Source organism: Lethenteron reissneri, chromosome 26 (genome assembly GCF_015708825.2).
Source record: "Lethenteron reissneri isolate LAM-NWPU_2019-01 chromosome 26, ASM1570882v1, whole genome shotgun sequence".
NCBI classification, from domain to species: Eukaryota; Metazoa; Chordata; class Hyperoartia; order Petromyzontiformes; family Petromyzontidae; genus Lethenteron; species Lethenteron reissneri.
In genome coordinates this window covers 16,276,488-16,293,276 of record NC_083804.1, presented here as the reverse complement: position 1 = coordinate 16,293,276, position 16,789 = coordinate 16,276,488, and positions in this window count along the sequence as shown.

Below are 16,789 nucleotides of genomic sequence, written 5' to 3'. Positions count from 1 at the left end.
GGAGGACGATCCCGCGACCTTTGGCATGGGAAGCGAGGGCGCTACCAACTGCTCTACTCTGCCACGGCCTGTGGAAAGTTACGCTCTGGGCTCCTATACTGTGACGTTTAGCCAAAGCCATGAATGAGTTCTATTTGAATAAATGTAAAATAAATTTTTTTTGCCTAAAAAGTGTAAAATTTTGGGAATTTTTTTCGCGAACAATAATTGTCTGGCACAACGAGTCTGTGTGGAAAATGTCAGCTCGATTGGATCACGGGAAGTGGGTTAAAAAACGACCGAAATATTTGCACGGTCCTAAGCAAGCAAGCAAGCATGCAAGCAAGCACGCAAGCAAGCAAGCAAGCACGCAAGCAAGCAAGTGAACTTAATATAAAGGATTTAAAAAGAAGGAGCTGCACGCGTTGTGTCGTGGCAAAGCTCCTCGGGAACGCATCGACTGGCGCGCTGAAACGAGGTCGCAACGCTGCACGTAGGAAATGAACTTCTCACCAAGATGCTTTCGTGACATGTTAATTTTTTTGTCTATAACCCCTCCCTCTCTCTGCCTCCGCCCCCCTCTGTCTATTTAAGGCAACGCCACAGAGACGATCTCCCTCTCTGTACCTGTGTTACCCTCTCTGTGTATCTTGGTGATATCTGTCTGCTTATATGTCTGTCTATAGTTTTCTGGTTAGATTTTATGTCGCTATTTCATTTACACCTGATGACGGTTGCTTGTGTTGCAATCGAAACGTCGTATGCTATTATTTAATTTAATATTTTATCTTAATTTTGGAGCTTTCGTGACTGCAGGAATTATTCTTTGGTTCTTTCGGTAAAGTCACGTATAAAGCTAAAATAAAAAAATAAATGCTATTATTTAATTTATTACTTTATCTTTATTATTTTATCTTTATACGTGACTTTACCGAAAGAACCAAAGAATGCTTTCGTGGCTTCCTCGGCCTGGGGGTCGGCAGTGGTGTCGCGCAGGGCATCTCATCTTATCTTAAAGGGATTTGTCGCAGCGCCTTGTCCAAGGCTCTTTGCACGCACAATTAACAACGGTGCAATACGGATGCGACGGTGAAGATGTGCAGAATGAAATAGATGGGGGGGGGGGGGGCGCTGAATCTGTGATGCACGAATTCGGTGAAAAGCGAAATTAATGGCGGTGAACGATGATGAATGGATTGAGTGAATGAGTGAATGTGAAATGAGTGAAAACCACGTGATGGGAATATGAAGAGGGAAAAAAAGTGTGTAAACTTAGTGGGTGTAAACTTAGCGAGTGTAAACTTAGCGAGTGTAAACTTAGTGAGTGTAAACTTAGTGAGTGTAAACTTAGCGAGTGTAAACTTAGCGAGTGTAAACTTAGTGAGTGTAAACTTAGTGAGTGTAAACTTAGCGAGTGTAAACTTAGCGAGTGTAAACTTAGTGAGTGTAAACTTAGCGAGTGTAAACTTAGCGAGTGTAAACTTAGCGAGTGTAAACTTAGTGAGTGTAAACTTAGCGAGTGTAAACTTAGCGAGTGTAAACTTAGTGAGTGTAAACTTAGTGAGTGTAAACTTAGCGAGTGTAAACTTAGCGAGTGTAAACTTAGTGAGTGTAAACTTAGCGAGTGTAAACTTAGCGAGTGTAAACTTAGCGAGTGTAAACTTAGCGAGTGTAAACTTAGTGAGTGTAAACTTAGCGAGTGTAAACTTAGCGAGTGTAAACTTAGCGAGGTGTAAACTTAGCGAGTGTAAACTTAGTGAGTGTAAACTTAGTGAGTGTAAACTTAGCGAGTGTAAACTTAGCGAGTGTAAACTTAGCGAGTGTAAACTTAGGAGTGTAAACTTAGCGAGTGTAAACTTAGCGAGTCGAGTGTAAACTTAGCGAGTGTAAACTTAGTGAGTGTAACTTAGTGAGTGTAAACTTAGCGAGTGTAAACTTAGTGAGTGTAAACTTAGCGAGTGTAAACTTAGCGAGTGTAAACTTAGCGAGTGTAAACTTAGCGAGTGTAAACTTAGCGAGTGTAAACTTAGCGAGTGTAAACTTAGCGAGTGTAAACTTAGCGAGTGTAAACTTAGCGAGTGTAAACTTAGTGAGTGTAAACTTAGCGAGTGTAAACTTAGCGAGTGTAAACTTAGCGAGTGTAAACTTAGTGGGTGTAAACTTAGCGAGTGTAAACTTAGTGAGTGTAAACTTAGTGAGTGTAAACTTAGCGAGTGTTAACTTAGCGGGTATAAACTTAGCGAGTGTAAACTTAGCGAGTGTAAACTTAGCGAGTGTAAACTTAGCGAGTGTAAACTTAGCGAGTGTAAACTTAGTGAGTGTAAACTTAGCGAGTGTAAACTTAGTGAGTGTAAACTTAGTGAGTGTAAACTTAGCGAGTGTAAACTTAGGAGTGTAAACTTAGCGAGTGTTAACTTAGCGAGTGTAAACTTAGCGAGTGTAAACTTAGCGAGTGTAAACTTAGTGAGTGTAAACTTAGCGAGTGTAAACTTAGCGAGTGTAAACTTAGCGAGTGTAAACTTAGTGAGTGTAAACTTAGTGAGTGTAAACTTAGCGAGTGTAAACTTAGCGAGTGTAAACTTAGCGAGTATAAACTTAGCGAGTGTAAACTTAGCGAGTGTAAACTTAGCGAGTGTAAACTTAGCGAGTGTAAACTTAGCGAGTGTAAACTTAGCGAGTGTAAACTTAGCGAGTGTAAACTTAGCGAGTGTAAACTTAGCGAGTGTAAACTTAGCGAGTGTAAACTTAGTGAGTGTAAACTTAGTGAGTGTAAACTTAGCGAGTGTAAACTTAGTGAGTGTAAACTTAGTGAGTGTAAACTTAGTGAGTGTAAACTTAGTGAGTGTAAACTTAGTGAGTGTAAACTTAGTGAGTTTGAGTGTAAACTTAGTGAGTGTAAACTTAGTGAGTGTAAACTTAGCGAGTGTAAACTTAGCGAGTGTAAACTTAGCGAGTGTAAACTTAGCGAGTGTAAACTTAGCGAGTGTAAACTTAGTGGGTGTAAACTTAGTGAGTGTAAACTTAGCGATGGTGTAAACTTAGCGAGTGTAAACTTAGTGAGTGTAAACTTAGTGAGTGTAAACTTAGTGGGTGTAAACTTAGTGAGTGTAAACTTAGCGAGTGTAAACTTAGCGAGTGTAAACTTAGCGAGTGTAAACTTAGTGAGTGTAAACTTAGCGAGTGTAAACTTAGTGGGTGTAAACTTAGCGAGTGTAAACTTAGCGAGTGTAAACTTAGTGGGTGTAAACTTAGCGAGTGTAAACTTAGCGAGTGTAAACTTAGTGAGTGTAAACTTAGTGAGTGTAAACTTAGTGAGTGTAAACTTAGTGAGTGTAAACTTAGCGAGTGTAAACTTAGCGAGTGTAAACTTAGTGAGTATAAACTTAGTGAGTGTAAACTTAGTGAGTGTAAACTTAGTGAGTGTAAATTTAGCGAGTGTAAACTTAGCGAGTGTAAACTTAGTGAGTGTAAACTTAGTGAGTGTCAACTTAGTGAGTGTAAACTTAGCGAGTGTAAACTTAGTGAGTGTAAACTTAGTGAGTGTAAACTTAGTGAGTGTAAACTTAGCGAGTGTAAACTTAGTGAGTGTAAACTTAGTGAGTATAAACTTAGCGAGTGTAAACTTAGCGAGTGTAAACTTAGCGAGTGTAAACTTAGCGAGTGTAAACTTAGTGAGTGTAAACTTAGCGAGTGTAAACTTAGTGAGTGTAAACTTAGTGAGTGTAAACTTAGCGAGTGTAAACTTAGTGAGTGTAAACTTAGCGAGTGTAAACTTAGCGAGTGTAAACTTAGTGGGTGTAAACTTAGTGAGTGTAAACTTAGTGAGTGTAAACTTAGCGAGTGTAAACTTAGCGAGTGTAAACTTAGCGAGTGTAAACTTAGTGAGTGTAAACTTAGCGAGTGTAAACTTAGTGAGTGTAAACTTAGCGAGTGTAAACTTAGCGAGTGTAAACTTAGTGAGTGTTAACTTAGTGGGTGTAAACTTAGCGAGTGTAAACTTAGCGAGTGTAAACTTAGCGAGTGTAAACTTAGCGAGTGTAAACTTAGTGAGTGTAAACTTAGTGAGTGTTAACTTAGTGGGTGTTAACTTAGTGAGTGTAAACTTAGTGAGTGTAAACTTAGCGAGTGTAAACTTAGCGAGTGTAAACTTAGTGAGTGTAAACTTAGTGAGTGTAAACTTAGTGAGTGTTAACTTAGTGGGTGTTAACTTAGTGAGTGTTAACTTAGTGAGTGTTAACTTAGTGGGTGTTAACTTAGTGAGTGTTAACTTAGCGAGTGTAAACTTAGCGAGTGTAAACTTAGCGAGTGTAAACTTAGCGAGTGTAAACTTAGCGAGTGTAAACTTAGCGAGTGTAAACTTAGCGAGTGTAAACTTAGCGAGTGTAAACTTAGCGAGTGTAAACTTAGCGAGTGTAAACTTAGCGAGTGTAAACTTAGTGAGTGTAAACTTAGCGAGTGTAAACTTAGTGAGTGTAAACTTAGCGAGTGTAAACTTAGTGAGTGTAAACTTAGCGAGTGTAAACTTAGTGAGTGTAAACTTAGTGAGTGTAAACTTAGTCGGTGTAAACTTAGCGAGTGTAAACTTAGCGGGTGTAAACTTAGCGAGTGTAAACTTAGCGAGTGTAAACTTAGTGAGTGTAAACTTAGCGAGTGTAAACTTAGTGAGTGTAAACTTAGTGAGTGTAAACTTAGTGAGTGTAAACTTAGCGAGTGTAAACTTAGCGAGTGTAAACTTAGCGAGTGTAAACTTAGCGAGTGTAAACTTAGCGAGTGTAAACCTAGCGAGTGTAAACTTAGCGAGTGTAAACTTAGCGAGCCAAAGGTGACCGCTTAATGTGGAGGGGGAACTTTGTTCCGGTGAAAGGGGGAGGGCATGATGAGAAAACGACAGGAAGCATGTCTTGAGCGCACGGATAAGGAGGAGGAACGCAGAGATAGAGACCGAGAGAGGGAGAGCAAGAGAGAGAGAGGCAGCAAAGATTGAGAAGGCAATCACCCCCTGATGAAAACCGCTTGTGTTGCGATAGAAACGTCGTGGGTTTTTGCTTTTATTTGTAATTTATTTTATTTTAATTTTTTTTATCTACGAGACTTTCTCCAAAGAACCAAGAATATGAATTCCCCCCCCCCCCTGCTCCCGTATGGCCTTCACCAGACTGTGCTGTTTGCGAGCTTTTCTGAAGGTCGCATCCTCTTTTGTTGTTATTGTTGTTATGCTGCCTTGCCCCAAAAAGCTTACATTCGATGTTGACAAATGTGCAACAACAACAATACGGAAAGAAATCCACGCGCTAAGTGTGCACTTCAATGGTATAGAATCATAATGGAAGTTTTTTTGTTGGGGTTGAATCGCGTAAATCAATAAATGCGTCGTTCAACTCGCCACCACCCGACACAGCCAACTAGTAAGGTTTGTCACGTAAACAGAACGTGCCAATTCGTCACTAGTACAGCACTAGTGTGTAGTGTATAGTGTAGTATACTAGTACAGCACTAGTGTGTAGTGTATAGTGTAGTATACTAGTACAGCACTAGTGTGTAGTGTAGTATACTAGTACAGCACTAGTGTGTAGTGTATAGGTAGTATACTAGTACAGCACTAGTGTGTAGTGTATAGTGTAGTATACTAGTACAGCACTAGTGTGTAGTGTATAGTGTAGTATACTAGTACAGCACTAGTGTGTAGTGTATAGTGTAGTATACTAGTACAGCACTAGTGTGTAGTGTATAGCGTAGTATACTAGTACAGCACTAGTGTGTAGTGTATAGCGTAGTATACTAGTACAGCACTAGTGTGTAGTGTATAGTGTAGTATACTAGTACAGCACTAGTGTGTAGTGTATAGTGTAGTATACTAGTACAGCATAGTGTGTAGTGTAGGTATACTAGTACAGCACTAGTGTGTAGTGTATAGTGTAGTACTAGTACAGCACTAGTGTGTAGTGTATAGTGTAGTATACTAGTACAGCACTAGTGTGTAGTGTATAGTTGTAGTATACTAGTACAGCACTAGTGTGTAGTGTATAGTGTAGTATACTAGTACAGCACTAGTGTGTAGTGTTATAGCGTAGTATACTAGTACAGCACTAGTGTTTAGTGTATAGCGTAGTATACTAGTACAGCACTAGTGTGTAGTGTATAGTGTAGTATACTAGTACAGCACTAGTGTGTCGTGTATAGTGTAGTATACTAGTACAGCACTAGTGTGTAGTGTTATCGAGTGTAGTATACTAGTACAGACTAGTGTGTAGTGTATAGTGTAGTATACTAGTACAGCACTAGTGTGTCCGGGTATAGTGTAGTATACTAGTACAGCACTAGTGTGTAGTGTATAGTGTAGTATACTCGTACAGCACTAGGTGTCGTGTATAGTGTAGTATACTAGTACAGCACTAGTGTGTAGTGTATAGTGTAGTATACTAGTACAGCACTAGTGTGTAGTGTATAGTGTAGTATACTAGTACAGCACTAGTGTGTAGTGTATAGTGTAGTATACTAGTACAGCACTAGTGTGTAGTGTATAGTGTAGTATACTAGTACAGCACTAGTGTGTAGTGTATAGTGTAGTATACTAGTACAGCACTAGTGTGTAGTGTATAGTGTAGTATACTAGTACAGCACTAGTGTGTAGTGTATAGTGTAGTATACTAGTACAGCACTAGTGTTAGTGTATAGTAGTATACTAGTACAGCACTAGTGTGTAGTGTATAGGTGTAGTATACTAGTACAGCACTAGTGTGTAGTGTATAGCGTAGTATACTAGTACAGCACTAGTGTGTAGTGTATAGCGTAGTATACTAGTACAGCACTAGTGTGTAGTGTATAGCTGTAGTATACTAGTACAGCACTAGTGTGTAGTGTATAGTGTAGTATACTAGTACAGCACTAGTGTGTAGTGTATAGTGTAGTGTACTAGTACAGCACTAGTGTGTAGTGTATAGTGTAGTATACTAGTACAGCACTAGTGTGTAGTGTATAGTGTAGTATACTAGTACAGCACTAGTGTGTAGTGTATAGTGTAGTATACTAGTACAGCACTAGTGTGTAGTGTATAGTGTAGTATACTAGTACAGCACTAGTGTGTAGTGTATAGTGTAGTATACTAGTACAGCACTAGTGTGTAGTGTATAGTGTAGTATACTAGTACAGCACTAGTGTGTAGTGTATAGTGTAGTATACTAGTACAGCACTAGTGTGTAGTGTATAGTTGTAGTATACTAGTACAGCACTAGTGTGTAGTGTATAGTGTATTATACTAGTACAGCACTAGTGTGTAGTGTATAGTGTAGTATACTAGTACAGCACTAGTGTGTAGTGTATAGTGTAGTATACTAGTACAGCACTAGTGTGTAGTGTATAGTGTAGTATACTAGTACAGCACTAGTGTGTAGTGTATAGTGTAGTATACTAGTACAGCACTAGTGTGTAGTGTATAGTGTAGTATACTAGTACAGCACTAGTGTGTAGTGTATAGTGTAGTATACTAGTACAGCACTAGTGTGTAGTGTATAGTGTAGTATACTAGTACAGCCACTAGTGTGTAGTGTATAGTGTAGTATACTAGTACAGCACTAGTGTGTGTATAGTGTAGTATACTAGTACAGCACTAGTGTGTAGTGTATAGTGTAGTATACTAGTACAGCACTAGTGTGTAGTGTATAGTGTAGTATACTAGTACAGCACTAGTGTGTAGTGTATAGTGTAGTATACTAGTACAGCACTAGTGTGTAGTGTATAGTGTAGTATACTAGTACAGCACTAGTGTGTAGTGTATAGTGTAGTATACTAGTACAGCACTAGTGTGTAGTGTATAGTGTAGTATACTAGTACAGCACTAGTGTGTAGTGTATAGTGTAGTATACTAGTACAGCACTAGTGTGTAGTGTATAGTGTAGTATACTAGTACAGCACTAGTGTGTAGTGTATAGTGTAGTATACTAGTACAGCACTAGTGTGTAGTGTATAGTGTAGGTATACTAGTACAGCACTAGTGATGTAGTGTATAGTGTGAGTATACTAGTACATGCACTAGTGTGTAGTGTATAGTGTAGTATCACTAGTACTAGCACTAGTGTGTAGTGGATAGTAGTAGTATACTAGTACAAGCACTAGTGTGTAGTGTATAGTGTAGTATACTAGTACAGCACTAGTGTGTCGTGTATAGTGTAGTATACTAGTACCGCACTAGTGTGGAGTGTATAGTGTAGTATACTAGTACAGCACTAGTGTGTAGTGTATAGTGTAGTACAGTACAGCACTTAGTGTGTAGTGATAGTATACTAGTTACAGCACTAGTGGTGTAGTGTATAGGTGTAGTATACTAGTACAGCACTAGTGTGTAGTGTATAGTGTAGTATCCTAGTACACGCACTAGGTGTAGTGTAGTATACAGTACAGCATAGTGTGATAGTGTAGTGTAGTCCTAGTACAGCACTAGTGTTGTCGTGTATAGTGTAGGTATACTAGTACAGCACTAGTGTGTAGTGTATAGTGTAGTATACTAGTACAGCACTAGTGTGTAGTGTATAGTGTATACTAGTACAGCACTAGTGTGTAGGTATAGTGTAGTATCTAGTACAGCACTAGTGTGTAGTGTAGTGTAGTATACTGTACAGCACGGTGTGTAGTGTATAGTGTAGTATAACTAGTAAGCACTAGTGTGTAGGTAGTATACTAGTACAGCAGTGTGTATGTTAGTGTAGTATACTAGTACAGCACTAGTGTGTAGTGTATAGTGTAGTATAGTACAGCACTAGTGTGTAGTGTATAGTGTAGTATACTAGTACAGCACTAGTGTGTAGTGTATAGTGTAGTATACTAGTACAGCACTAGTGTGTAGTGTATAGTGTAGTATACTAGTACAGCACTAGTGTGTAGTGTATAGTGTAGTATACTAGTACAGCACTAGTGTGTAGTGTAGTATACTAGTACAGCACTAGTGTGTAGTGTATAGTGTAGTATACTAGTACAGCACTAGTGTGTAGTGTATAGTGTAGTATACTAGTACAGCAACACCGCTTGTGTGTTGGAGGGCAAATCGACAACATTTACAATCGAGGTACGACGTTTCGCCAGTAATTACAACCAGCGTCATCAGGCGACAGCCAGATTCGTGGAGGAATCCTCCTGTTTCTATCCTGAAATAGATGGGTAGATGTGATGACGCCACTTGTGAGGCCGTGGGGGTTTGGTTAATGAATGCATATACATTACAACGGGTATCCATTACACGCTGGGTTATTAAAAAACCCGTCTATTGTGGAAACTTTTGGTCGCGAAAGCCACCGCGTTAATCTATTTGCTTAATCTTGATTTGACGCTTTCGTGACTGCAGGAATCCACACTCGGTAAAGTCACGTGGGTAGAAAATTCATAGATCCCGACGTTTCGATCGCAACACAAGCAACCGTCATCAGGTGAGACAAACACAGCAGGAGAACTGCCTCGAAACGTCGTGATCTATGACATTTTCTGTCTACGTGACTTTACCGAAAGAACCAAAGAGTATTTGTTTATTGCTGATTTGCTTAACGTATCTCTATCTTACTCTTGCATCCTCGCTGGTGTTGTTTTGCCGGTGTAAGTCTCTGAACCCCCCAACACCTTCCCGGACATCTGTGAAGAAAAAAAAATTAAAGAGACGCATGCGGCTTCATCAGATTCAAACAAATGTTTTTATTTCAGCACGTAAGGACCCTATTGTGTAGCTCTGATTCAGAAGCGACCTGGCCACTTCTGCGAGTTCAACGAAGTGGCTCATCACGTGGACATTTTACAGCAGCCGAATATAAATGTGGAGGTGATAATCGGAGGAACCCAGAGACAAATCCACGCGACCACCGAGAGAGAGAGAGACACGCAAACTCCAAATATACAGCAGCAGCAGGCGGCAAGGTCGGCGATCGAACTCACGACCTCCTGCGTACCAGGCGAGGTAGTTAATATCTCCTAGCCACCGTGATGATGAGAGAGAGAGAGAGACACGCAAACTCCAAATATACAGCAGCAGGCGGCAAGGTCGGCGATCAAACCCACGACCTCCTGTATACCAGGCGAGGTAGTTAACATCTCCTAGCCACCGTGATGATGATGAGAGAGAGAGAAACACGCAAACTCCACATATACAGCAGCAGGCGGCAGGGTCGGCGATCGAACCCACGACCTCATGTGCACCAGGCGAGCGAGTTAACATCTCCTAGCTACCGTGGCGCCTCCAGTCTAAACGGAGATTCTGATTTTGTCGTAGGAGAAAAAGAGAGGGGGGGGGCTCCCCTGTTTCCACAGTCGGCTCCTCATTGAGGTCGCCGCGGTGACTAGGAGATGTGAACTCCCTCGCCTGGTGTACAGGAGGTCGTGGGTTCGATCCCGATCCTGACGCCTGCTGCTGCTGTATATTTGGAGTTTGCGTGTCTCTCTCATCATCATCACGGTGGCTAGGAGATGTGGACTCCCTCGCCTGGTACACAGGAGGTCGTGGGTTCGATCCCGACCCTGACGCCTGCTGCTGCTGTATATTTGGAGTTTGCGTGTCTCTCTCATCATCATCACGGTGGCTAGGAGATGTGGACTCCCTCGCCTGGTACACAGGAGGTCGTGGGTTCGATCCCGACCCTGACGCCTGCTGCTGCTGTATATTTGGAGTTTGCGTGTCTCTCTCATCATCATCATCACGGTGGCTAGGAGATGTGGACTCTCTCGCCTGGTGCACAGGAGGTCGTGAGTTCCATCATCCCCGTGGTCGCGTGGAGGGGAAGCTCAGTTCGGAACGGTGGCACCGCGTCTCTCCGACATGTAAACCACCATCACGGACGGGCAAAGAGGGGCTGGCGGTGGGGGGCAGGGCGGATTTGGGTGGGGGGGGCAGTGGGGGAGGATGGTCCGTGGAGATGTGGTGGTGGTGGGGGGGGGGGTGCAAGGGGGCTGTGTAGACCCCCGCTGTAATCTGCTTCCGAGGCGGCGCGCGTGGAGGCAGTGCGGTGATTTATGGCTCCTGCTGCTAACGGGGGGGGGGGGGGGGGCTGTCATTGCGCGTTTATATCGGTTCATCTGTGCGGCCGTGTGTCCCTGTATCCGTGTGTGTCTGTGTGTGTGTGTGTGTCTGTGTGTGTGTGTGTATGTCTGTGTGTGTGTCTGAATGCATGTATGTCCGTGTGTGTTTCCGTGTATGTTTTCGGCCTTCATAGGTGCTCGCGAACAGCACTTGCCCCCACGGTCTGTTCAAGGCTACACGGGGGATCTTTGTGTCTTTGTGTCTTTGTCAGGGTCTGTATGTCTGTGTTTGCGGGGAGCGGCAGTGTCGGGGTTAGGGCGCTGCGCTACGAACCCGGCGACCCAAGTTCGATTCCCGCGAACACCAGTGAGGATAATTATCTGAGCCGGTCCTGGGCCTCCCCAAGGTCGACTCAGCCTCAAATTGGTTTCTGGTTCGGTGTGTAAAATCATCGCCAATGGAGAGACAAAGGCGGTGGGGCGTAGTGCTGGCCACCCACCCCCCTCGTGTATCGTGCAGGCCTCCATAGGTGCTCGCTAACAGCACTTGCCCCAACAGCCTGTTAAAGAGCCATACGGGGGATCTTTATCTTTGTCTTTGTTTACATCTGTTTACGTGTTGGGTATTTAACGCAGTAATCCTGGAGCCCTAAGCCGATTTCCCATGCAGCCATTGTAGTCTTGTAGGGAATTACGGCTGCACACGCAGCAGATACGATCCGCAGTAGCCATGCATCACTGTGTGTGTAGACGCGTGTGTGTGTGTAGACGTGTGTGTGTGTAGGCGTGTGTGTGTGTAGGCGTGTGTGTGTGTAGGCGTGTGTGTAGGCGTGCGTGTGTGTAGACGTGTGTGTGTGTGTAGGCGTGCGTGTGTGTGTGTAGGCGTGCGTGTGTGTAGGCGTGCGTGTGTGTAGGCGTGCGTGTGTGTAGGTGTGTGTGTGTGTGTAGGTGTGTGTGTAGGTGTGTGTGTAGGCGTGTGTGTGTGTGTAGGTGTGTGTGTAGGTGTGTGTGTAGGCGTGTGTGTGTGTGTAGGTGTGTGTGTAGTGTGTGTGTAGTGTGTGGTGTAGGCGTGTGTGTGTAGGTGTGTGTGTGTAGGCGTGTGTGTGTGTAGGCGTGTGTGTGTAGGCGTGTGTGTGTAGGCGTGTAAGTGTGTAGACGTGTGTAAGTGTGTAGACGTGTGTGTGTGTGTAGGCGTGTGTGTGTAGGCGTGTGTGTAGGCGTGCGTGTGTGTAGACGTGTGTGTGTGTAGGCGTGCGTGTGTGTGTGTAGGCGTGCGTGTATGTAGGCGTGCGTGTGTGTAGGCGTGCGTGTGTGTAGGTGTGTGTGTGTAGGCGTGTGTGTGTGTGTAGGTGTGTGTGTAGGTGTGTGTGTAGGCCGTGTGTGTGTAGGTGGTGTGTGTAGGTGTGTGTGTAGGCGTGTGTGCGTGTGTAGGCGTGTGTGTAGGTGTGTGGTGTGTAGGTGTGTGTGTAGGCGTGTGCGTGTGTAGGCGTGTGTGTGTGTGTAGGCGTGTGTGTGTAGGCGTGTGTGTGTAGGCGTGTAAGTGTGTAGACGTGTGTGTGTGTGTGTAGGCGTGTGTGTGTATGCGTGTGTGTGTGCGTGTGTAGGCGTGTGTATGTGTAGGCGTGTGCGTGTGTAGGCGTGTGTGTGTGTAGGCGTGTGTGTGTAGGCGTGTGTGTGTGTAGGTGTGTGTGTAGGTGTGTGTGTAGGCGTGTGTGTGTGTGTAGGCGTTTGTGTAGGCGTGTGTGTGTGTAGGCGTGTGTGTGTGTAGGGGTGTGTGTGTGTGTGTAGGCGTATGTGTGTGTGTGTGTAGGCGTGTGTGTAGTTGTGTGTGTGTAGGCGTGTGTGTGTGTGTAGGCGTGTGTGTGTGTCTAGGCGTGTGTGTAGGCGTGTGTGTGTGTGTGTGTAGGCGTGTCCGTGTGTAGGCGTGTGTGTGTGTAGGCGTGTGTGTGTAGGCGTGTGTGTGTGTAGGCGTGTGTGTGTGTAGGTGTGTGTGTGTAGGCGTGTGCGTGTGTAGGCGTGTGTGTATGTGTGTAGGCGTGTGTGTGTGTAGGTGTGTGTGTGTGTAGGCGTGTGTGTGTGTAGGCGTGTGTGTGTGTGTGTAGGCGTGTGTGCGTGTGTAGGCGTGTTTGTGTGTGTAGGCGTGTGTGTGTAGGCGTGTGTGTGTGTAGGCGTGTGTGTGTGTGTAGGCGTGTGTGTGTAGGCGTGTGTGTGTGTGTAGGCGTGTGTGTGTGTGTAGGCGTGTGTGTGTAGGCGTTGTGGGGAGCGGTAGTGTAGCGGTTAGCGCGCTGCGCTATGAACCTGGCGACCCGGGTTCGATTCCCGCTCACGGCTAACACCAGTGACGATTATCTGAACCGGTCCTGGGCCTCCCCAAGATCGACTCAGCCTCAAATGAGAACCTGGTGCTGTGTGTAAAAACATCGCCACTCGTGGAGACAAAGGCGGCCGGGCGTGGGTGCTGGCCACCCACCCCCTCCTTGTTCCGCCCTTCAACAGGCGCTGGCTGACAGCACCGGTCATCGGGATCTTTGTCCGTGTGACCACACAGACGGCGACACGAATCCGTGAGCCCCCCCCCCCCCGTCATGGAATCGTCCCACGTGCAACGGCAAATGTCCATGGCGTGCTCAGTGCGGCCGTGCGGCCGTGAGCGAGCGGGCGAGCGAGTGTCTGTGTGTGCGGACTACCTGTGCTGTGCACTACACCACACAAAGGGCGAATATCACCCCCGCCTCATTCTCATCCGTATGGGCTGAAAGAGCGGGTTGGGGCAAAATGCTGCTCGCGTATAGCACTGATTGAGGTCTACACGGCAACAAACACACACACACGTGGGGTGGCATGGCCACGGCCGGGCTGTCTTTGTCTCCCGAGTGCTCTTACACACCGCACCGAGTGCTCTTACACACCGCACCGAGTGGTGAGACTCTTACACACCACACCGAGTGCTCTTACACACCGCACCGAGTGCTCTTACACACCACACCGAGTGCTCTTACACACCACACCGAGTGTCTTACACACCGCACCGAGTGTCTTACACACCACACCGAGTGCTCTTACACACCGCACCGAGTGCTCTTACACACCACACCGAGTGTTCTTACACACCGCACCTAGTGCTCTTACACACCGCACCGAGTGCTCTTACACACCGCACCGAGTGCTCTTACACACCACACCGAGTGTTCTTACACACCGCACCGAGTGCTCTTACACACCACACCGAGTGCTCTTACACGCCACACCGAGTGCTCTTACACACCGCACCGAGTGCTCTTACACACCACACCGAGTGTTCTTACACACCGCACCGAGTGCTCTTACACACCACACCGAGTGCTCTTACACACCACACCGAGTGCTCTTACACACCGCACCGAGTGCTCTTACACACCACACCGAGTGTTCTTACACACCGCACCGAGTGCTCTTACACACCACACCGAGTGTTCTTACACACCGCACCTAGTGCTCTTACACGCCACACCGAGTGCTCTTACACACCGCACCGAGTGCTCTTACACACCACACCGAGGCTCTTACACACCGACCGAGTGCTCTTACACACCGCACCGGTGCTCTTACACACCACACCGAGTGCTCTTAACAACACACCGAGTGCTCTTACACACACACCGAGTGCTCTTACACACCACACCGAGTGCTCTTACACACCACACCGAGTGCTCTTACACACCACACCGAGTGCTCTTACACACCACACCTAGTGCTCTTACACACCCGCACAGAGTGCTCTTACACACGCACCGGTGCTCTTACCACACCACCGAGTGCTTCGTACACACCGCACCGAGTGCTCTTACACACCCACCGAGTGCTCTTACACACCGCAACCGAGTGCTCTTACACACCACACCGAGTGCTCTTACACACCCGCACCGAGTGCTCTTACACACCGCACCGAGTGGCTCTTACACACCCACAACCGAGTGCTCTTACCCACCACACCGAGTGCTCCTTACAACACACCACACCGAGTGTTCTTACACACCACACCGAGTGCTCTTACACACCACCGATTGCTCTGTACACCACAACCGAGTGCTCTGCACCCACCGAGTGCTCTTACACACCGCACCGAGTGCTCTTACACACCACACCGAGTGCTCTTACACACCGCACCGAGTGCTCTTACACACCACACCGAGTGCTCTTACACACGCACACGAGTGCTCTTACACACCGCACCGAGTGCTCTTACACAACCGCACCGAGTGCTCTTACACACCGCACCGAGTGCTCTTACACACCACACCGAGTGCTCTTACACACACAACCGAGTGCTCTTACACACCACACCGAGTGTTCTTACACACCGCACCGAGTGTTCTTACACATCGCACCGAGTGCTCTTACACACCTGCACCGAGTGCTCTTACACACCGCACCGAGTGCTCTTACACACCACACCGAGTGCTCTTACACACCACAACCGAGTGCTCTTACACACCGCACCGAGTGCTCTTACACACCACCGAGTGCTCTTACACCCACCTCACCGAGTGCTCTTACACACCAGCACCGGTGCTCTTACACACCACACCGAGTGCTCTTACACACCACACCGAGTGCTCTTACACACCACACCGAGTGCTCTTAACACCACACCGAGTGCTCTTACACACCACACCGAGTGCTCTTACACACCACACCGAGTGCTCTTACACACACCGAGTGCTCTTACACACCGCACCGAGTGCTCTTACACACCGCAACCGAGTGCTCTTACACACCGCACGAGTGCTCTTACACACCGCACCGAGTGCTCTTAGACACCGCACCGAGTGCTCTTACACACCACCGAGTGCTCTTACACACCACACCGAGTGCTCTTACACACCCACCGAGTGCTCTTACACCCACCGAGTGCTCTTACACACACACCGAGTGCTCTTACACACCGCACCGAGTGCTCTTACACACCGCACCGAGTGCTCTTACACCCGCACCGAGTGCTCTACACACGCCGAGTGCTTACACACCGCACCGAGTGCTCTTACACACGCACCGAGTGCTTACACACCACACCGAGTGCTCTTACACACCGCACCGAGTGCTCTTACACACCACACCGAGTGCTCTTACACACCTCACCGAGTGCTCTTACACACCACACCGAGTGCTCTTACACACCGCACCGAGTGCTCTTACACACCGCACCGAGTGCTCTTACACACCGCACCGAGTGCTCTTACACACCGCACCGAGTGCTCTTACACACCGCACCGAGTGCTCTTACACACCGCACCGAGTGCTCTTACACACCGCACCGAGTGCTCTTACACACCGCACCGAGTGCTCTTACACACCACACCGCGTGCTCTTACACACCGCACCGAGTGCTCTTACACATCGCACCGAGTGCTCTTACACACCACACCGAGTGCTCTTACACACCGCACCGAGTGCTCTTACACACCACACCGCGTGCTCTTACACGCCACACCGAGTGCTCTTACACACCACACCGCGTGCTCTTACACACCACACCGAGTGCTCTTACACACCGCACCGAGTGCTCTTACACACCGCACCGAGTGCTCTTACACACCGCACCGAGTGCTCTTACACACCACACCGCGTGCTCTTACACACCGCACCGAGTGCTCTTACACACCGAACCGAGTGCTCTTACACACCGCACCGAGTGCTTTTACACACCACACCGCGTGCTCTTACACACCGCACCGAGTGCTCTTACACACCGCACCGAGTGCTCTTACACACCGCACCGAGTGCTCTTACACACCGCACCGAGTGCTCTTACACACCGCACCGAGTGCTCTTACACACTGTT